The sequence below is a fragment of the Podarcis melisellensis genome (assembly GCF_964234715.1).
Source record: "Podarcis melisellensis genome assembly, chromosome: 9".
Taxonomy (NCBI): Eukaryota; Metazoa; Chordata; class Lepidosauria; order Squamata; family Lacertidae; genus Podarcis; species Podarcis melisellensis.
This window is the reverse complement of record NC_138541.1, coordinates 41,647,745-41,671,739: the sequence shown is the minus strand read 5'-3', so window position 1 is coordinate 41,671,739 and position 23,995 is coordinate 41,647,745. Positions and strand designations below refer to the sequence as shown.

The window sequence follows — 23,995 nt, the reverse complement described above, 5'->3', positions numbered from 1 at the left end:
ACATATCCTAAAACCACCCAAAGCTAGAGCAATGGAACCATGATGGAGGGAGAAGAAACATTAGTTTCATTAAGTCCATAAAGTGATATGATACCACTTAAACAGTCGTGGCTTCCCCCAAAGAATTATGGGAGCTGTAGGTTGTTAAAGGTGCTGAGAGGCCCCTATCGCAGAGTTACATTTCTGAGAGTTCTCTGTGAAGAGAGATTGATGGTTAAATCACTCTGTAAATTGTAACTCTGGGAGGGGAATAGAGGTCTCCTAACAGCTCTCAGCGACCTTTAATAAACTACAGCTCCCAGAGGTATGTGGGTGAACCCTTGACTGCTTATAGAGGTTATTATAGTATTTTATATAGTGTGAATGTGGTCACTATATATTGTTATAGTTCAGAACTTAACTGGTTAAATTCCCTGGTGTGTGTCACCTGCTAACGTCAGCTTACAGCTGGGCGGAGACAGAAGCTTTCAGAAGCTAAGAAGGAGGAGTTTTTCCCTGTACTTTCACTTCCCTCTGTGTATCTGAGAGGGAGACATGTTTGCAGCAATGGCTGCCTGCAGTGACGGACCTTTGATGCTGTAATGTTTTAATAAAGAGCTGTATATAGGCACACCTGTCTATGTATGCTTGCTTGGAGAAGTAAGGCTGCTTTACACGCTGCGTGTTTCTACTCTGCTAAAAAGCCGTGACTGAGAGAAGACAGCAGGGCTCCTTGGGAGTTGTTGCGCAGCTCTGGAGGAAGCGTGCCGGACCCGCTGTAAGTGATTGATGCGGATCGTAAAGCTGTCTGAGCTACGGCCCCTTCGGTCTAGCCCAGAGATCGATTTCCCCAGAGGTTATGGGGTCAGACAACGCTCGTAAAGCAGTCGGTGTGAGCTCCAGGAACGCTTTGAAGTCAGCGTGGGTGCTGGAGAGCAAGAATGATTGATTGCCTGCTTTCGGAGAGGCAATGGTGGCTGCAGAGACTGAGCTAAAAAGCAACTAAAAAGCTGAGAAATAGCTGGAAGCTGAGACGCAGCTGAAATATCGTTTCTCCATGGAAGGGAAGGCCGGAGGAAGCTGGTACGGAGTAAGTACAGCTTGGGGCACCTTGGGAGAACGGGAGAAGATGGCCAAATGCCAGAATATACCGCTGGAAATGCTCACTCTAAAGAGTTGGGCAACGTGGTCCAGACAAATAAGGGGATGGTTCTTGGTCGAAGGGCTCTGGGAAGCAAGTCAATGGGAGCCAAAATCATCACCCCTTGGCCGGCCAGCAGCTGGAGCAGGAGATGCAAGCTGTGGGGCTGTGTTGGCTGAAGATAGCCAGAGGCTGCAAGAGCTAGAGATGCTCAAAGCATGCGTTGATGCATCACTGAGGCCTCATTTGGAGGGCGTAACGACAGCGTGGGCTGCCTGGAATTTGCTGAAGGGCTTGTGTGAGGCGTCAGCGAAAGGCCAAAGCCCTGGAGGAAGCCCAGGAGAGGCAGAAGGATGCCCAGAAAGCCCAATGGGGGCTGAGACAGTGTTGGGGAGCTGTTGTAATGCTTCTACACGTCTGTGTGATGGACTGAGTCCTGGAGAGGCTGGACTGGCAGGCCCTGTTCCCGATGTCTTGGCCTCTAGGAGCGCTAGTGAGCAGATCGGGGGGGCGAAGAGTTCCAAAGGCAAGTTTAAACAACTTTCCCTTTGTGCTGAAGCAGAGAGCAGCTTCAGGGGGGGCCAGACTGGTGGAAGGCACGGTTCCAGAAGGAGGAAGGCCAGGCCAGCTGGGAGGAGCCCCGGGCAGTATTTTTCCACTGGAGTTCAACGTCGGCGTGGCAATTGCCCCCACCGGAGCAGAGAGCCGATGCAGGATGTTGTGAAGGACTTTTCCCATGGGAATCAGGCGGGTTTCCATGGCAACAGGCCTGGCCAGCCAGGCAGGCGTGCAGGTGGCCGTAGTAAACAGCAGGGAGAAGAGTCTTATCAAGTTTCTGCGAGTATGGCAGTGTTTGACGACGGCCAAGTGGAAAATTCCGTCAGCTTTGTTATAGACTCTGCAGCTAACCGCAACATGGTTCCAGAGACCCCTGCAGTCGAGAGGTGGAATTGCACAGCAGTTCCGAAGGGGCGAACTATTAAGTTCGCGAATGGACAGAAAACTAGAGTTCGCAAATGCACTAATGTCTTTCTTTCTGTTTTACAGGAGACGGTGGATTTTTGTATTGTTCCAGAGATTCATCACTGTTTGTTATCTGTGCCTTATTTGTTAAGTAAGGGGTTCAAAGTTTGTTTTGAAAATGATGTCTGCACAATCTCCAAAGAGGGGAGGTTACTGGCCAAAGTGCGGAAGGGACAGAATGATCTTTTCATTCTTAAAACGTCTCTTGGAGGTGAGGGGAAGGTTGAGAAAGCACAAGCGTTGCGTGCTACAGTTCCCAACCAACGTGCTACAATTCCCGCTCATAATGTTACATGTGCATGCGTATGGCATCAGAGAACAATTCATGGGTCGGTAGAGGACTTGCAGACTCTGCCCGAGGTTGCTACGGGGTGTAGGATTCAAAATTGTGGAAGTGCCATTGATTGTGACACTTGCAAGCAAGCAAAGGTGAGAGGGTGCAGTTACCCAAAGGTGGAACGTGTGGCCACTAAACCTTTTGAGTTGGTACACATAGATTTGGCCGGTCCTGTCAAGGAACCAAGTCTAGGGGGGGCCCGGTTTCTCCTAACTTTTTTGGATAATTTTTCGCAGAGTTCCTGGGCTCATGGTCTCAAATCCAGGGAGGATGCAGCACAGCTGATCAAGAGCTGGATTGAGGGGGTGGAACAGAGGTTCTCCACCAGGGTTCAAGAGATCATCAGTGACAGAAATGCTGAGTACACTGGTTCTGCGTTGCAGAAGTTCTTGCAGAAGAGAGGGATACGTCACACAGTTAATTCACCCCAGCAAGGGGGGGGGGGGGCAGAGCTGAGGAGTGAGGCTCTGGTTAAGGCTGCACAGGTGATGCTGAAAGAAGCCAGGTTGCCTCCTGAGTTTTGGGTGGAGGCTACTAGGGCTGTGGCATTCACCTGGAATCGTGTCTACAACTCACTGGTAGGTGACACACCGTTTTCTCTGTTGAATGGCCGCAAACCCCAGGTTCACTTTCTGCGGACTTTTGGGACTCCTGCGCTTGTCGCTTTGCCTAAGGCTTTGCAAGGGCCAGATGGAGCCAAAGTCCAGAAAATGATCTTCTGTGGGTATGAGCCAGATGCCCGTGCATGGCGTTTTGCTTACCCGTCAGGTGATCAGAGTAAGGTGCTGATCAGTAAACACGCTGAGTTCTTAGAGGAGGGTGTAAAGTCAAAGACTCCTGTCAGGCGTGATGTTCTCTCAGAATGTCTCTCTGACCCAGAAGACAGTTCTGATGAGGCGGAAGAAGAGGCTGAGGCTGCTGATGACGACCAGGTCACTGACCAGGGTCAAGAGCAGGATGTGGCATCTCCACAAGCTGTTATGAGACTGCCCAAGAGTCAGCCTAGTTCTCCTGTGAGTGTAATGGAGAGGATTCGAAGACGCTTTAAGTCAGAGAGTGAATCCCATGATGCAGAGGATACACCTGCTAATCAAAGTGAGTCAGGGGGAACACCTGAGTTTGTGCCTAGGAGGTCCAGTCGCACAACGAAAGGTATCCCACCAGAGAGGTATCAGGCCACAGGTGCGTGGGTAAGTTTCGCACAGTGCGATTCTGAGAGTTGTGAGGTGGTTCCACAAATGCCAAACAGATTTGCCAAGGGAGGGCACAAGGCATTGGGGAAGGGATCGATCTCACAAGGTGTTACTGAAGATGTTGCACAGGTATCACGCAGGGACACAAGGGGGGGTGTTATAGTTCAGAACTTAACTGGTTAAATTCCCTGGTGTGTGTCACCTGCTAACGTCAGCTTACAGCTGGGCGGAGACAGAAGCTTTCAGAAGCTAAGAAGGAGGAGTTTTTCCCTGTACTTTCACTTCCCTCTGTGTATCTGAGAGGGAGACATGTTTGCAGCAATGGCTGCCTGCAGTGACGGACCTTTGATGCTGTAATGTTTTAATAAAGAGCTGTATATAGGCACACCTGTCTATGTATGCTTGCTTGGAGAAGTAAGGCTGCTTTACACGCTGCGTGTTTCTACTCTGCTAAAAAGCCGTGACTGAGAGAAGACAGCAGGGCTCCTTGGGAGTTGTTGCGCAGCTCTGGAGGAAGCGTGCCGGACCCGCTGTAAGTGATTGATGCGGATCGTAAAGCTGTCTGAGCTACGGCCCCTTCGGTCTAGCCCAGAGATCGATTTCCCCAGATATATCTTGTGTTGGGTTTAGGGAGAAAACAATACATGCCCAGGACTTCAAACACAACCTTACATTATTGCAATGTAACTAGACTGAGGGAAAAGTTACGCCCAGTAATCAGGAACTGGAAAGAACCAAATCAGGCCTGAAAGTGCTAGTGCAGGTATAGACAAACTCGGCCCTCAGATGTTTTGGGACTACAATGCCCATCATCCCTAGCTAACAGGACCAGTGGTCAGGGATGATGAGAGTTGTAGTCCCAAAACATATGGAGAGCCGAGTTTGCCTATGCCTGCGCTGGTGCGACTCACTAGCATACACAACATTATCACTGTATGTGTATGTTTAGGAAGGGGAAAATAACTTTGATCAAGAATATGCTGGTTTTAATATTAAATTATTTATTAAGTAACTTTTAACTGTCTTTCAAAAAGCACCCAAAGGCAACTAAAAGCAATAACTGAAACATTGTAAAATATTTTTTTCTCACTACAATTCCTATTTTATCATCGCCATCATTGTGCAGTCATGAACACAGTGCTTACTATAAATTGGGAGCATAGGGTCCTGCCACAAAGCACTTACAATCATGAAATATATAAGTATCATTCATCCATTAGGGAGAGAAAAATCAAAAGGCCCTAATTAGAATCTTGATTAGGAACAACTAAAACGTCACAAAGCAATGAGCAAGATCTGGAGCTCTCTGGAAGCAGTGACTTGCTCAGCACATCTTACTGCTTGAGGTTAAGTACAAATTGAGCCCCATTTTAGCCATAGAAGCTGAATAGACTGGTAGTTGATACTGATAGCATCTTCCAGTGCAACTGAGGGCAACACGGTAGATAAAGGCAAACATAGTCCTGTCTTCAAACCACATGCCACCACTCCTAGTATCTGTCATGACCTGGGAGTCCGACTCCCCTTCTTCAGGGATTTAGAGTAGGAGAGGGAATTGCCCCCGGCCAGCAATTCCTCCTCCTGCTCCAAATAGAGATGGAAATGGAGATACATACTGAACCATAGGTAAAGGTAAAGGTACCCCTGACCATTAGGTCCAGTAGCGGACGACTCTGGGGTTCCGGTGTTTATCTCGCTCTATAGGCCGAGGGAGCCGGCGTACAGCTTCTGGGTCATGTGGCCAGCATGACTAAGCTGCTTCTGGCGAACCAGAGCAGCGCATGGAAACGCTGTTTACCTTCCCGCCGGAATGGTACCTATTTATCTACTTGCACTGTTATGTGCTTTCAAACTGAACCGTAAGAGTGGCATAAAAGGAGCACATCGCAACACTTCCTTTCCACCCTGAGGAGGTTTTGTTGTCCTTTTCTGAAGCCCTAGTGGTATCATAGACTATGTATACACTATACATTTAAAACACATATTTGAAACACATTATTTCCCTCAAAGAATTCTGGGCACTGTAACATATCCCTCACAGTTATAATTTCCAGCAACCCTGAATAAACTGCAGTGCTGAGAATTATGAGAGGAAGAAAGTGCTTTGAATGTGCTTTAAAGGTATAGTACTTATGCAGTCACAGTCTCCCTTGTTCTGTCAAAGTCAACAGCTGCTAAAGCTGGCTGGGCCCCTTTGCATGAAGAGGTTCCTGTCACCCAAGGCAGAGCTACCTACAAAGATTGAACTGTAATTCCTATTCAAAGAGCAACAATTGAGCTCTCCTCCTGTGCTGTTTCTGGCCTAAAGTCCTCCAGGATACAATTAAAAACCAGCAATAAAATCATAACCATGAGTATAAAAGCCAGCAAGACAAGACCAAAGGCTGAAAAAAAGTATGGTTAATCTAAGAATTGGGCTCTGAAAATTTGGAAGAGCAGATACATCTTAACTGTGTGGCAGAAACAAAATTTAAAAAATCATTCCTATAGTAGAATTTTTTTATTTTGTTTCGACTACAGCAGTCCAACATGGCTACCTACCTGTGTGGCAGAAGTCCATCAGTGTCATAGCAAGCTTGGGAACAAATATTTCAATTTTTGCAGACACATTGCGCAAGTGTGTTTTTTAGTCAAAATCTCTAAATTCCTTTGGAGGTCCTTATTTTGGTTCAGAGTGTTTTGGAAAGTTCCTGCTTTGGGTTGGACAATCTCCAGATCTGTCTGAAGCAGCCTGCTTCAGTTCAGGATTTGGACAAATCCGCTGCATACCCCCAAAATATTGTTATGGCTTTGCGGGGTGGGGGGGTGTTGCTTTGCATGATATATTTGGGTCCCAACCAAGCCTGTGATTTTGTAACTGTAAGATGGGAATTTGAAGTAAAAAGGACTACTGAACTGGTCAAGCCAATCTCCCCATTAAGGTAATGGGCCTGGCCAAGTCTGTTTGGCATCAATTTACATGTCTAAATAGTTGGTCAAGTGCAGATGCATTGAGACAAAGATACCTGGCTGGTGATGCTCTTTCAAGAGAGTGATAAGAAGCCTCCCTCCCCCATCAACTAGCTGGAGACCACATCTTCTTATAGGTAAGAGAACAACAGGCCAGGAGCTATCCTTTTTCTAAACTGAAGTTGTGAGCTAAAAAGACCCAATACTCTGTGCTAAAACCAAAGCTATGACCTTGCGGAGGGTCTCCCCTAAAAACTCAATGAGGAAGCAAGATCTGTTGCAGGGTTAGTGCTGTGAACCTTCCACCTTATGATCAGGGTATAAATAAAATCATATATCCTAAGGATACTACAGTCTTCAGTCTTCCTTATTCAAAGAAACTGAACTCTGTGTGTGTTCTGGAACCCTTGTAGTCTCTTGTAGCTCAGAGACAGGGGTGGTGGTGTTGAACTACCCTGTAGAATAACATAGAGACAGGCAGTATTCCAAATGCCTTCTCCACATTAGCGTAGGCCAGATGGCTGGTTAGCATTTTCATGATAAAAGTTATGTTGCTCATGAATGTTCTAGGAAGAGGAGATCTTATCCTCACTTTTTCAACCTGCATCTAAGTCATTATGGCACTCAATAAAACCATCACCCTGGTTCTCTTTACTAACAAGAGATGTGATAATGATTAATCTGGAATGAATATATTTCATCAGACTTCTAAGAATCTGTTTACAAAGGCATGAGTGTGCTTAAATGCTGATGGTAACTATCAGTTGAAATCTATATAGCAAACATGTAAATAATTTGATATTCTCTTTTCCATACGCAGCAGAAGCTGCATTAAGGCTGCCAGGCTATGCACACTGACTAGACTGTAAACTCCTTGAAACGCAGTGGGACTTACTTCTGAGTAAGAATGCATATGATTGCATTGTAAGAGGCTGTTGTGGTATTAATGAATCCAGAAGACAAAACAATCTCAGACTTCACACATTTAAAAAGTGCTCTCAAAGAAGCAGGAAGGGGAGGGGATTATTCTGCTAATGTGGCCATTCATTGCACACTAATGATTTACCACATTGATGCAACTACCGTGCATTAATCTAAAACAACCCATGGAGGCTTCAATTGTGTAAGGGAACTGGGTATGTGAAGCAACTGCTAAGCACATTCAGCTATATGCACTTAGAACCTCACTGCAATTGGGGACCTTGCTTCATAAGGGTTCCCAATCATGAGATTTCTAAGCATGCTCAGACCTCTTTAGACCTTTTCACATTCAGGAGTGGAAGAGGAAAACCTGGCTTGGAGGCAGGTTGTTTAATGAGCACCTGCATCCACCCCACATTCCACCTCCACTGCCCCTTTCTTTTGAGTGCATGAAGAGGCCATTTACTTCGCGATGCAGTGGAAACTCAACAATCCCTATTTATAACAAATGTTGCTTTTTTAAACAGACTTTAAAATCTCATCTAGAGGTTAATCAGCAACCAGTAAGAAACATCTTAAAAACACTGCTTACCAATTATGCATCTCTGATAACAATGCATCACATCTAGCAGAAGAAGCCTATGGATGTTAGCTGTAAGAAGAATAGACTTCAAATCCATACACCTACATTTGTATCTCTCTTCAAAGGTCATGAAAATAATAGATGTGTAGCCAAACACTGGCAAAATGTTCTACTTAAAATTCAGCTGTTCTCCCATGTCTGTTGGTACACATTACATCTAACTGATGTACTTTACAACCATCACAGGAACAGAATTCATAAAACATTTACTAATCAGCCATGCATTAGTTATATAGCGAAGGGTTTTCTTTTTTCCCCCCAAAAAATGGAAATTACATGAATTGGGACTAGATTCCTCTTATTTAAATATATTTTGATGTGAATGCACAAAGCATCAGCAGATAAAATACCTGTTAACACCCAGGGATACACATTGAAGTTTGACAGAACATTACCATATGAATGAACTGCAAAAAAAGTGTATATAAAAGAAATCCTTTGTATTTCTCTTTAGCAATATCTGACACTACATGAGTTTGGGATAATGCATTTACTGCTTTGGGATTGACTGGAGAAGAATCAAATAGACTTTAAATTATTATTATTTTTGTAAGTTACCGTACAGCTGCTTGCAGAAGTCCACTGACAACGTTCACCCAAGCTTGGTTACTGCACAGGAGCCAACAATTAATGTGTAATGACCTCGGCCATAATCCAGCTTGTTAATAAGACAAATTAGACTTGTCAGTGAATCGGGCCGCAGCTGAAACCACACTCTGAATACAATCTAAATATTCTGGCAGTGGAAAATGACGAGGAAAACATTTTGTTCCGACTGCATGATGACTGCCTTAATGCAAGCCCCACAACAAAATTCTGAGCCTGATATTAACCAGGCATGAATTGGGGTGTTACTTGACCTTTCTCCTGAAATGTTGAGAAGAGCAGAGTTCAGAAAATTTGTAAATATTGCTCTGCAAGTACGATAAAATTAATTACAGCTGGGGATTCCCAATTAAGCTAATTGTTTTCATCCTGGGCAAACTGTCTATATTGGTGTACCTGCAGAGAATAAATTATTGCAGGATGAGTTGTAGAACATCTGCTTTCCGTGTAGAAGTTTGTAGACTCAATTCCTGGCAGCTCTAGCCAGGGCTTGAAATGTGCCCTTGTCTGAAACACTGTGGAGTCACTGCCCATAGGTGCAAACAGTTCAGAACTGCCTCCTGGTGTAGAGGCAGAACATAGTCACCAGGGTTAGCAGCCATGGATGGTTTTATCCACCATGAATCTGTTTACCTAATTCTCTTTTAAAGTCATCCAAGTTGGTGTCTATCATTACATCTTGTTGGAGAAAATTCCACAGTTTAACTGTGCACCGGGTGAAGAAGAACTTTCTTTTTTGCCTGTCCTGCATCTTCCAACATTCAGCTTCATTGTGTGGCTCTAGTATTGTGTGTGTGTGTGTGTGTGTGCGCGTGAGAGAGAGAGAGAGAGAGAGAGAGAGAGAGAGAGAGCTCTATCTACTTTCTCCACACCATGAATATTTCAACTCTATACAACTCTCTCATGTCCTCTCTTACTCACATTTTCTCTAAACTAAAAGAAAACTGATTGGGTATGGATCATGTCATTGCCAGCAACACAGCAGCCAATGCCAAAAACTGTTGGGCAGGGAGAGGGTGTATTTGTTATTTATGAATTGCCCATTCCTCAAACAGAACCTAGGGCAGCATACAACATGCAAGAAAGGATAAACAGCATAACTCAGCAGCAACAATCTATAAGAGTCAAGCTGCTTGAATCCTGTCTTACTGCTTTGATTTCCGCAACAACTCTTTGAGGTAAGTCGTATAATAATACCCAAAGACAGCCAGTAAGTTCTGTATCACAGTGAGGTTTGGACTACAATTCTTCCCATTTCAAGTCTAGCACTAGATCATAGAATTGCAGAGTTGGAAGGGATCGTGAGGGTCATGTAGTCTAACCCACTGCAATGCAGGAAACTTACCTAAAACATCCATAACAGATGGCCATCCAATCTCTGCTTAAAAACTTCCAATGAAGGAGAGTCCTCTCAAGGGAGTCTGTCCAACAGTCAGACAGCTCTTACTGGCAGAAAATTCTTCTTAATGTTAGTAGGACTCTCCTTTCTTGTAACTTGAAGCCATTGGTTTGGATCATAGCCTCTGGAGCAGGAGAAAGCAAACTTGCTCCATCTATGTGACAGCCCTTTAGATATTTGAGGATAGCTCTCATATCTTCTCATAATAGTCTCATAATCTGGTGAACCGGGTTTGCGTCCCCGCTCCTCTACATGCAGCTGCTGGGTGACCTTGGGCTAGTCACACTTCTCTGAAGTCTCTCAGCCCCACTCACCTCACAGAGTGTTTGTTGTGGGGGAGGAAGGGAAAGGAGAATGTTAGCCGCTTTGAGACACCTGAAGGGGAGTGATAAAGCGGGATATCAAATCCAAACTGTTCTCTTCTTTTCTTCTCAGGTTCCACTTTACCAGGATAAAGATAACCAATTCTCTCAACTGTTCCCCATAAGGCTTTTTTCCCAGACCCTTTATCAGCTTAGTCACCCTCCTCTGCACACATTCAAGCTTGCAAGTTTCCTTCTTAAATTGTGGTGCCCAGAACTGGACAAAGTACTCCAAAGCAGAATAGAGTGGTACTATGACTTCCCTTAGTTAGGACACTAGACTTCTGTTGATGCAGCCTATAATAGCATTAGGATGCATCATATTGTTGACCCATGATAAGCTTGTGATCTACAAAGACCCCATAGATCCTTTTCAAATATACTACTGGCAATCCAGATGTCCCTCATCTTATATTTGTGCAGCTGACTCTTCCTGTCTATGTGTAGAACCTTATGTTTGTTTCTATTAAGATTCATTTTGTTAGTTTTGACCCAGTTCTCCAACCTGTTAAGGTCATCTTGAATCCTGATTCTGTCTTCATTGGCACTGGCTACTCCTCCCAGTTTGGTGTTATATGCAAATATGCTCAACATCCCCTCAGTACCTTCATCTAAGTTGTTTATAAATATGTTGATCAACAACAGTCCCAGGAAAGAATCCTGAGGCACCTCACTTGTCACTTTTTTCCAGAATGATGAGGAACCGTTAGAGAGCACCCTTTGGGTTCAGTCAGTCAACCAGCTACAAATCCACGTAATAGTTACCTTGTCTAGTCCACATTTTGCAAACTTCTCTGCAAGAATACCATGGGAGAGTTTGTCAATAGCCTTACTGAAATCAAGATACCCTATGTCCACAGCATTCCTCTGTTGTAACTCCATCATAAAAAGATATAAGATTTGTCTAGCACGACTTGTTTTTGAGAAACTCATGGGATTCTGCCAGCCAGGGTCGCTGCTTCAGTCCACCTCATGTGCAGGATGGCTATGTAAAGGGACTGCCATTTTGAACATTCTTATCACTTGTTGGAAGCAAGACTTTTCTCGCTGCCAAATACTAGTTGTTTCTGATTAACAGCTCCAATTGAGGCAAGAGTACCTAGAACTGCCTTAGCCCTTGAGAAATAGTTATACAAACTATATTCATATATCACCAGTGTGGAGTACAAAACACACAGACCAGGTCCTAATGTGGTATTCCAAAGGGCCACCCATTTTCAGCTCTCATCAGCCTGCTTACTAGAAAAGTCTGAACAAAGTTTCTTCTGAAAAGTGTAGTGCCATCTTATTAAATAAATTGATTTTTATCTGCTATGGGACAATTCCTTCTAGGTGTCTCAACTAATTGCCAGAAATAATGAGAAAGTGTTGAAGAAAAGTAAATTATAGAAATGTAACTCCAATTATCTCATAAAGAAGACTGAGGACGTGATAAAAAGAGGGAATTGGTTACAGAAAACTTCTGGGAAGTTTTTATTTCAATTACTGTGTATGTCTCCTCCCATTCAAAGTCACCATATTACAGCAACAGCAATACATTCATTACATCCAATGAAGTACACCTTCATTAACTTGAACCGTATTTGCTTATTCCAATGAATTGTGCCCTCTAAATGAAGCTGACTCTATGGACTCTTGGGCCAGCTAATGAGTCTCCTTGTGCAAGAGCAATTAGCAGACAGCCTGTTAAGATGGCTGTCTTCTTTGCACTATTGGAACAATACAAAGCAGCCAATGCCAAAAGAAAGACAAATAGGCTCTGAATGGGTGGTTTATTCATGCATCCTTTGCTATATTATGATAAATAATTTTGCATCCTGTGCTTATGAGCAGAATCTCATGCACTCCTGAATGTCATATAATCAGGACTGTACTCAATGGACTGAATTATATTGCAGTGTTGCACATTGATGAGACTCAAATGTTTAAATGACATTTGCAAAATCAAGTGCTTTCAGCAAAATTGTTTCCCCACTATTCTGCCAATCGTTGCTGTTTAAGCAACTTTTGTACATGTTAAAATATATTTATTTATCACCCTTTCATTTCTAGAAAGCTCATGATAACTTTGCTGTTGAGATTTTTAAGCCATGATAGTAGATTTACGTAAATGTGAAATGAAAACAAACTTCATCCAACAGAGCAAGTAGTCTGGCTTTTCTCAAACAACTGAAAATGATAGATAGTTTTGTTAAGCTTAAGAGTGGAAGGTGTTTTCAGAGAATGCAGTCTTCACGTTCAATAAATATATTTGACCCCAAATGTAGTAAAAACTAGTTGAAAAAAGGGCCAGACTAGATGTGAAGTGTTTTTGCTTAGAAACCATCACTGGAGGAAGGAGTATGGTTCAGATCAGGTCTGTAGATTTGGGGCAGCATTTGTCAACCCAATTTAATTCTTCCCAGGCCCTATTGTATCTGTCTTTCCCCAGCTCCTGCCTCCGTGGCTAACAACTGCCTTGGCAGGAAATTAGCTAAATTACAGAAATGGAGGGTTAACGTCCCCACCCAGCAATGCACCACCAATTGAAATGGAGAGGATGCTTGAGAAAAATGTGCTGGGAGGTCCAGTCAGGGATATTAATTTCTCTGTGTGTCCCACTAAGACTGCGCAAAAGTTATGGAAGTTATGGAAGTGGTCACAAAAGCAGCAACCGCACCTTACTTTTAGATCAGGATTTTTCTGTAAGAACTTACCTTAAGCGACTGGCACTTGCTTTAGGTTTCCAAACTTTTCTGTTCCAGATGCACAGTTGTTCTTCCTCTTCAATGAGGCTCTGCTAGCACATTTTGCCCCGCTGTAGATCAACAAAGTTGCTGCAAAGTATTAAAACACAAGCCCATTGATTTAGCATTGCAGTAAAATCTATTGTAAAGCACAGGCCATCAGAATATCACATAATTCTATTGAACACCTTGCTTTCTTCAGCAAGTAGCGTATTTTGAGTCCTGTCACTTGGCATTTAACTTCCATTATTGATTTTAATCATGATCAGCATCTATAATTCCTTTCCTCCACCCAATAACATAGGCAGGGTCCAAAAGGTTCTTCCTATAAATGTCACAATGAAATACTATGAATGGGGCATCAAAGGTGAAGATGAGTCATGAGGTGGAACAGCAATAAAAAACATTTTGAAGTAAGTACATGATGTGCAAGTATAGATAAAGAGCTTCAGCTTATACAATCAAAATAGCAGGAAATGCTTCCAGAAAATGTATTATCTTACTGGATTTCTTTCTGCAAGGACTATCTCAGGAAACAGTAACCTACCAAATCCTGTCCCAGTTGAAATCCATTTATGTTTCTTTATTGTTTCCCCAGGATGGGTTTGGGGGCAGTGTCACATTTTCAGTCTAAAGGTCATCTCTAAATCTAAAAACACAAGTGTTTCATCAAATTTTAGCCTACCCTTAGCTTCTTTTCTGAGATTATAGCTACAAAAGACTGAGTTCAGCTATTGTGGATTTTTAATTTGGCTTTAAATAATGTAATTGTCATATTCAGCCTAAAATTTTTTATTGGAGCTCTGTGAAATATTTCTAGTTTTCAGTGATGGGCTTTTAATGTATGCAGTCAGCATTAGAATTAATGAGTGCAAATCCAGCCCAAATTATTCATGATAACTAAAATACCCACTTTTAACCTTGACCTGTACTTCTACTTATACCTATGTACTTAGTAAAGACTAATTTTTGATTATTCTCACCCACAGAACATATGCTTTCACTCTTTCCTTTAGTCAATGCTATTATGTTGAATGGAAGTCCTCACACCATGGGGACTCTGAAATTTGCTGGCTTCATAAAGTGTATCTACACAATGCCTTTGTAATTGAATAGCTTGGTCATATAGCACCTTCATTCTGATGACTTAACATGAGTCAAAGAAATCAAGACCAATGAGCTGTATTAAAGGACAAATATTTTATTAAAGGAAAGGACAAATTTAATTGACTAGAACATGTTAAGGTTGTGTTGGCAGATGCAAAATGTATATGCAGCAGAATCAAGGAGATGAGCACATATGGATGAATAAATAATCTGCAGAGTCAGTTGGATGCCCCTTCCCACCACCTCCAATTATGAAATGCAAATACACTATGAAGAAAATGTTTGAAGTCAAATAGAACACCCTCATCTCACCAGAGATTTTACCTGGTCAACAGCATACACAGAAGTCAGCAACCTACAGGAATTGTCCATAAACAGAAATATATAAGCGTATATAAATCTATAAATAAGTATAGTAGCGGGATTGTCAATGTGGCATCATCATATAGACATATACCTGCTTTCTATGTATGAGTTTCAGAAGATTCAGAATCTCGAAGGACTTTGAATGATGTTTGCTAAAATCATTGCTACCATTAGCTATGGGCATTTGTGGAAGACGAAAAGCAATTGTACATATTTTTGTTCAGAAATAAGTCCCACTGCGTTCAATAGAGCTTATTCACTGGTTTAAGTGTGCACAGGGCTGCAGCCTTCTTTGGCAGCAACACACTTCACTTGAATCCCATATTAGAAATATGTCACTGGAGGTTAAGATATTTTGGGGGCCATAATTTGTTTTCCTTTTGTTTATCAAGCTTATTGCTTTTCTGAAAGTCACTGAAGCAATCTGCAGAGCACTACCATCTACATGAAATCAGGTCCATATTCCATCCTTCTCATGGAAGAATAACCCCAGACAGGGCTGGCTCAAGACATCTGGCATCTGACACAAACCACAAAATGGTGTCTGCAGCCCTACCAGGGAAGAAGGAGGAAGAAAATATCTACAGCAGAACAAGTGGGAAATAAAGATCTATGTTGGGAACAAGGGTGGGAGGAGACCAGGAACACCTCCTATTCGCCAAGAGGCTGCTGCAGAGGCAGCACTGGAGGGGGGCGCTGCTGAGGAGGGGACAGATCCAGCTTCTAAGGAGCTCACCAGGGCCATGGATGCTACCACAGCAGCAGCCGCAGGCAGGCAGGCAATGCATTCCTTGAAGGTCGTATCTGTTGCCCCTGTGGATCTTGCTGCCTGAGGCGGTAACCTTAGCACTGTCCCCAGAGAAGTACTACTTCCTGAAAAATATCCAAAGGTAACATCCTTGAGTTACAGGGAAAATCCATCAGCAGGAAACGTGTCTCCCCCCCATGTTGGTCTCTACAGCCACAGCAGGGGCTATATGGTTTGATTTCATCCCTAAATGGTTTGATTTCATCCCTAAATGCGCACCCTTCCCTCATATCATGAGACAGACAGATACCAACCGATGGTCTCAAATGTGACAGGATACTCATGCTCACATTAAATTTTTGCATTAATTGAACAGCCAGTTGAGTTTAAAGTAATAGCATGTTTGTGTGAAACAGCTCTCACAGAGATTATAAATCAAGAGATATCAATAGAGGCATGCTTTTCAAGTCAGCCTAATAAATCAACAGCTCATCTGATTTGATCCTCATTTTATAAGAAAGAAGGTGACATAAAGGAAACAGATTGCCTACAATTCTCATAAGGACTGGAGATGGAAAACATGAAATATTCTCACTTCACATATTTAGCCAATTTCAGGGGGGGGGGAGCACAAAAACAGGATTTCTGTACCATGCATACTATTCCTGTTATTGTTGTTGGTATATGGAATTTGGTCGTTCAAAAGCAAAATTATACCATACACATTTTCCCCACTTGAAACGGCAACTGCAGGCAGTTTGTGTCAATTGGCTCTCATTTGGTTGTGACTATTAACCACACCAGATGGCATCTCCAAACCGTGAACCATTTCTTTCAGAGGGCTTGTAATTCCACCCAGAACAGCCAACTGGCCAATCCTCCAGACACCAGACCAAGCAATAGTCCCAATCTTCCTGAACACCAAGGGCCACACAAACCTGACTTAAATATTTTTACATGCCACACCAGTCTCTGAGCGGCGCAAGATTCCAGGGGTATCAGGCATGCTCAGCAGGGTCTGTGTCTCCTTTTGGACAATGAGGCACAGTGGAGTTTGTGGTGTCTTTATGATATATGGTTTATTTACACATACATACAACCTGCGTCTAGATGGAGAAAGCGCAGGGCATTCACATCCCAAGAAGGATCTGTTCCTCCTGTTGCTGCAGCTTCAGATTCCAAGAGACTCCCAACATCATATCTGATGCTCTTTGCAGCATAAAAGAGATTGCCTGCCTCATGCTCCGCTCCCCCTTCAGCTTCTAAAACTGACACTTTTCTCCTGTTCACTTACCTCTTCACCCACTGCAATTCTGCCCTTCCCTCATGAAACTCTGCCCTTTTGTTTCTGCTAACTATCTCTCACCTCAGGGAGGGGCTTTGTCCATTATCTGTCCATCCCAGAGAGTCTCTGTTAATGACCTTCTTAATGGCTTGGCCATTCCAGTGATTACCTCCTGATAGTTCTTCTGCCAAGAAGCTTCCTGGACACATAAAAGCTTGTCTAGACTCTAGCTCCCACTAGACGCAGGTATTTAGGGGTTTGCTTAAATTCTAACCCATTACTGAATCCAGATGTTTTAGGTGAGTCTTGCCCCCCCCCGCCCCCATATAATAATACAGTTCAGCATCAATAGTGGAAGAAAAATGTTAGATGTTGACAAACTGATAAACAAATTGAAGATACACAATTTTAGGGTGCAGCACCTCTTAACATACTGCAAGCGATGCAGGCACAATAACATGTCTATTTTACAAGATAAATCTAGATTCTGTCCTGCTCCCACCCTCCCAGTGTGGATTTAAACAGCTGCCAAGTAGAGAATAGGTCTTATTTCTTGCCTAACTGTAAAATGTTTTTAAATTGCTCCCCAGTGTGATGTTTGTTTCAAAATCCTTTGTGTAGCTTCAACACCTTATGGCTGCCGGAGAACACTTGAAAACACTTCTTGCAGTAGTTGTGTTTGCTTCTGACATTAGTGGCCCCTGTTCAGTTCAGTATTCTTTTAAATTTACCATTCTGCATTATAACAGCTGGCCAGCAAGTGCAAAAAGAGAAAAATATTCCCATTTTATTGATTAAGGCCTCGCAGAAAGAGAAGGGGATAAATTTATTCATTAGCAAATGTACCCTTTAAAGATAATGCTCTTTCCAGAAGGCACTAAGAATAATGTATTTCTGACATAGCTATAGAAAGCAGAGTGGAAGGTTGCCTCCAGTCCTTTCAACCCCCCTCAAGCCTGGTGTAAACCAATCCTCAGATTGTAAACCATGCAGAACAGAAAATCCAGCACATATTTGACTTCATCTCCTTGGGATACCTGACTATAATTTTCATCCAATTAAAATGTGGTTGCCATTTGTTTATTTTCCTATATAAGTCAACGGATAGACATTTGAAGCCTCAGATTTTCTGAAGCAAAGTTCTGAGTTGGACCTGAAATGTACCAGATTGTGACCAAAGCATTCAGAGTCAAATTTCATCTTCCAAAGTGGGAGCTGAAATATATCTTGCCATTGGTGCACACACCTCATAGAATTGCCCTGAAACATCAATGCTTGCTTTCCTTTCTTCGTTCCTCTCTCTCTTAATTCTGTTTTCCCCCTCGTCTTTTTTTGTTTTGCTATCTGTATATCTGTATTTTTACCATGCAAGGATGCTCTTTGCTGCAGCACTACAGGCATTCTGATCTGTTGAACAAATCCTTTCATTATTAGTATTCGAAGTACAGGTCAGCGGAATTGCTCTGACAGCAGTGGAAGCTGCATTACTCACCCTTATTAGAGATGGCACTAGCCCCTTTGTGATCGGTACCATACATCACTAGGAAAGCCACAGCAGACTAAATTAGGCCGTTTTCATTTTCTCTTTGTTTTAGCATGTCATAACAGGTCACTGTTTCTGCATTAGCAAAAGGTCGAATTAAGGTGAATAACCCACAAGAGAGGGGACTTTTCATATGCAGGCCCAGGACAAATTAAAGCAATGTTTGACAGATCTGCCAATCTAAGCACAATGCTGCACCAGGACTGCCAAGACTGACTGCCATCTTCTGGTCTGAGTAAGCTTGTTACGGAGCTTAAAGATCGCTGCCGAGTGAGCCCAGCCACAAATCACAGAAGTGCAGTAAAGGAAATATCAGCTCATAAAACAATTAGCCCAGTTCACTGCAACAGCAGGAGATGCACTTTGTCAAAAGCACATAGATTACTGCAGTCCCGTTCCTTCATTTCTGGCTTCAGCAGGGCAGAGGACTGATCTTCAGAAGAATTTGTTAAAAGAGGGCAGGAAATTATTGCTTACTGGGTTTAAAAAATCAGCAATGCCACCTGCACTTTACAAAGAATAAATCAGAACTAAGTATTTTAGAATGTGACCAACTCTGCGGAGGTAAAATAAATTATCACTGATCTCCATTGCCTTTCCAGTTCTGCAATTCACCACTCTGGTCATGTGTTTGTACTTAGCCTCCGTAATCACTGTTTACTCTCTGCCTTGTCATTTCCCTGACTCTCACATGCTGTCTTAACTTATCTCAGAACACCAAAAGGCTCATGGCAGATGGTGTCATGAGAACCAGACGCACAGTGCTATTTTTCTAGGAAAAGAGTTACCGGAACTCATCACGAATGCCTCCCTTGTTCTCCCTGTGAGCCAGTGTGGTGTAGTGGTTAAGAGCGGTGGACTCGTAATCTGGGGAACTGGATTCGCGTCTCCGCTCCTCCACATGCAGTTGCTGGGTGACCTTGGGCCAGTCACACTTCTCTGAAGTCTCTCAGCCTCACTCACCTCACAGGGTGTTTGTTGTGGGGGAGGAAGGGAAAGGAGAATGTTAGCCGCTTTGAGACTCCTTCGGGTAGTGATAAAGGGGGATATCAAATCCAAACTCCTCCTCCTCCTCTTCTTCTTCTTCTTCTTCTTCTTCTTCTTCTTCTTCTTCTTCTTCTTCTTCTTCTAATGGCGCCCACTTGAGAGGTGAATTCCAGTGAGTTTCAGCTGAAAGAAAGCTCTGCAGATGCAGAGGTTTATCACAAAGAGGGAAGGAGGGGAACCTCTGCATAAATTTTATTGGACTGATGCCTGCTCTGATTCTGGTTATGTACTGGTGTCCTCCCTGCTGATTACCGATTCCCATTCTTGCCTATGGCTTCACATATGTGTTGAAACAAAGAAGTGGCTGGAAATCTCAATATTCAATGTCGGTTTTAAAAGTAGGAGAGGCTTGTGGTTGGACCAGTCCCAGTACTGCTCAGACCGATGCAGAGTTAGTGAACTGGAGCAACAATCAGTGTAATAATTCCACCTCTTTGGATCATAGGAGTCAGTTTGTCACATGCAGACTTGGTCTCTTATTGGAAGGCCTTGAGATACCCATACATAGGTAAGAGAGCAAAGAGCTACTGAAATCTCTTATTGATGAAGAGTCAGCCATTTTCATTTGAGTGGAACACAATATCAAGAATGCCATTAGAATAGGGATGGAATTTACTGTGGCCCTTAACAATTATTTCCTGAAAGGTTTTACCCATTTCCTTAATAAAATCACTATTTATTTAATTTGGCAACACAGAGAAACCAGGCATTGCTTCATACTGGCATTTTCACTTTGAATATGGGTAAACCTGAATTTTAAATACTGAAGACAAAACTTATTACCGAAACAAATTATTGCTCGATTACTGCTTTGTTACGAATTCCATTACATCCACCAACTTTTAGACCTGTGGTATCAATTCATGATCCATCTAGCCATTTTATTATGCTGAACACACCAAAAAGCTATATAGGTCAGGAATAGGCATGTTTGCTTTATATTTTCTTGAGAGGCGAAACTTCTTAACTGAATCTTACACTTAATCATTCCCAAATCCCAGGCTATAGCAGCTGATCCCTATTTCAATTTAAGATAAAATTCATTTTCTGGTTTGCCATACAACTTTTATTTCAGACTTGACTTAGAGATTTATAACAGGGATATATAGCTTTTCTCGCCAATCACTTCAGCAGCTTTCGTCCCTGTGGCGATTTCCATGTTTCTGAATGTGAGGAAGAAGCACTCGCGGCTGTAAAATGAAATAAAGATGTAGCAAATGCCCTCCTTCTGGAGAAGGAACAGTCATGGGGGGAGTCACTGTGCCTTTATCTATGTTGTAGGAAACCACTATAAGAACTATTAACTTAACCATCACCTTCATGGAATTAGGTTTATTAGCAGGAAAACTGGCTTTTAAAAGCCAAAGAATTATTTGTGGAAAACATCCACTGGTTCCAAAAATGTAAAAAACAAAACAAACCCCTTCTCATCACCACCATTGGCAGAGGGGGGTGAGATGATGCTGAAGCATTTGCAAACAGCAGGAAATGCATATGTGTAAGATGCATACTAATCCTCCTTTTCTTTAGCAAAACCATGTGAATATATCATAATCTATGCTCACCTTGGAGGGAAATGGGATTTAAAGAGACCGTATCTGAAATCTGCATTTGATTATTGCTAGTGGGAGCCTGGGAGCCAGTTTGGTAGACACAGAATCAGGCGGGGCTATAGAATTGCAGTGGGGGAGGCAAGAACATCTCCTTCCCTAGCAAAATCTGCAGACATCAGCAGGGGTGACCATTCACTCAGCCATGATGTGCTTGCACTACATTCATCCCACCTCCATCATGACTCTGCCTCCCTCTCAATCATGCTGTGGCACTGGTAGTTTCACCCAGCATACCATCTCACTAACCAAGCTGATCACAAATGTGCAAGCTAAAGAAGTGAATTCTAATAAGAAGCTTGGAGAAACACTAGCTGTTACTACATTAAAATGCTCAGGTCATCAAAAGTTCAGATAAACAGGGATGCTTCTTCAACAACATTCCATTTACATGAGGATGATGAGAAGGGAGAGGTAGTGAATTTGGATGAGCAGGAGTTTGCATTTCCAAGTTGGGGGTGATGTTAAATACTCATTGCTTGTACTAATTAAAGTTTCCAGAAAGCCTAGGATAATTAGCCAGATGCCATCAAGAAAACAAGGCAGTCAAATCTGATAGCCATGCCTCAGTATTCTAATGAAGGAAATAAAGGAACAATGCAGTGCAGATATAAAAACAGAGCAAACCACCTTTTATCTTTATTTTTGAGCCAGTTGCATCATAGAAGGACATGTTATTTAGCACTTCCCTGTGCTGAACTTTATATGAAAGTGAAATGGGGCATTAATCACTGATTCACTGATGAATAAAGAGCTCCTACATTTTAATGGGCCAGGGGAAGATTTAATCTTCTTTAGCAGTTTTGCTTTGGAAAGCACTTCCCAAATAATTAATTTCAAGCAACTTATTGCATTCAACGAGTGACTTCCTGACTATCTATTGCTGCAATCCACACTCTATTTCCAGAGCATTTCACACTGAAATGAGCTTAGCAGAGGTGTGAGTCATATATTCACCTAGGACTGCTGAACCGTTTGGTGTTTCTATAATCACAAAGCACAATCAGTGTGTCTGAGACCTTTCTTCTTACTGTTGCATGCCACCTCAATCTCTTGAGTTGTGCGAGGTTGCAGGGCTCATGTTTCCTTTTGGAATGAGGCACAGCAGAGACTGTGGGAGTCTTTGTGATATATGGTTTATTTACACATATATACAACGCATATGATGGAGGGGTTCACACTATTAACTTGCTGAGAGTGTCTTGTTTCTGCCATAGCCACAGCCCTGGATTCAAACAGAAGTCAAACATTGCTCTGATTCTCTCTCCAGCTTGCTGCTTTACTTCCAGGTCACATCAGTGCTCCCTTTGCTCCAACCTCTGGCTTTTTCTATTGAGGGAGACTTCCACACACTTGCCATATCTTGCACTGAGCTCCTCAATTCCCCTTAAAGGCTCAGGTTTATCACCTCACCAGGTTTATCACCTCACCAGGAGGCTAGCCTGGCTATTCCAAGAATTAGAAGCCTTGATTAAATTCTAACACTTGCTGGATCCAGAGATTTAAGGGGTCTGGTACCAGCTTAACACCTCAAATTCATAACATTGCTTATTTTATTTTTCTACCTGGTAAGTGGAGGGGAGAGGGAGACCCTTCTGTTTAATTCTTTCCCACAAACATACAATACACAGAGGCAATGTATATGCCCAAACTACTGCCATTGTACTAATGAGACCTCCTATGGGTGGGGAAGCAGTGATATTTTTTAAAGGATGCTAGCATCTGAATATTCTAGTATCTAAGTATTCAAGAGATGTTGCAAGAGCTCCACCCTGCAGCTATCCTCAGAACTTTATTGGCTTTAATGGTCTTTCAAAATCTCTTAAATTAAACATTGATTTTGACAAGACTACAATGACTCCTTCAAAGACTTTAGCTGAAAATTTGGGGCGCAATTTACTGTGAAGTCTGCCTGCGCATCCCACTGAAAAGAATGAGAGCTGCGTGGAGCTCATTTTACTGGGCCATGTGCAGCAGAACATCCTGGGGAATAGTGCCTTGATTTGATACAAAACAGGAGACATTATTGCATCACAAGAAACACGGATAATGTGTGACCAAGGTGACAAATCCCCTCAATAGCTTTCTCTCTTTCCTCCTGTCAGCTCTAGTCACAAATGGATCAAAAACCAGGCAAGAAACTGAAAACTCTGCCCTTTGCTTTACAGGCTTCAGCCTGGGAAGACACAAAACTGGGTAGCAGGGGATGAAGAAGATTGTATTTGCTTTCACACTAGGCATTAACTTTACATACTTAGCACTTTCACATTAGCCACTTTTTATTGACTATCCATCTTGAATTGTTTACAGGGGTGTTAGATGGTGAGGACGAACTACCCCAGAAGAATCATGATGTGTCTGTTATTCTAAAGCAGCAATGCGGCAGCAAGCAAAGGCTATAGCAGCCAAGACTGCTGCTTGTGGCTGGAAAGCCAAACAGGAAGTTTGTGACTGTTGCCATGGGAACAAAGGGGCAGTCCATTCTGTACTGAGCACCGGATGTTAGCTCAGTGGGTTTGTCACATGACCTGTACAGGATGTACATGGGTGGAGGTGGAGTTTATTCTAACTGCTGATGAGTGCAGACATGTTTTCTCTGTACTGAAGTAAAAGACAGAAATAAAAGATGTAAATAGATTTCTGTCTGCTTCTTTCCCCTCCCTGGGGACACCAAAGGGGAGAGAGAAGCAGTTGGTGTGTTTTCCTCACAGCCTGAGGAAAATCGCCGGAACGGACCTCGCGTATGTTGTTTCCTGCCGGGAGTCGCCGGAGGGAGGTCTAAGGAATTCAGCCGGTGCCTGATCAGATAGGCACATACCTCTGAGACGGGCCAGAATTCCAACAGTGGTAGCAGACGCCGGTTGCTGTTTTCATCGACCTCTGCATCAAGAAGTGGCCTCCATGGAAGCCTGAGGTGAGAAAGCTGATTCTCTGCAGCCAGAAGCTGACCAGAAGAATCTGAAAGCCAAGCAACGGAGCCCAGGTATGAGATTTTCGGGCTTAGAAGTGT

At 42.9% G+C, this 23,995-nt stretch overlaps 1 long non-coding RNA gene across 3 annotated transcripts in view; it reads right to left on the bottom strand.

Annotated features, from left to right (window-relative positions):
• LOC309378246 overlaps nucleotides 1–23,995 on the bottom strand; it is a 221,306-nt gene that overhangs the window by 109,386 nt on the left and 87,925 nt on the right. For all 3 annotated transcript variants that reach the window (XR_014171936.1, XR_014171937.1, XR_014171939.1), the window contains one exon: nucleotides 13,250–13,369. This is a non-coding gene — a long non-coding RNA (uncharacterized lncRNA). The remainder of the gene's footprint in view (nucleotides 1–13,249; nucleotides 13,370–23,995) is intronic.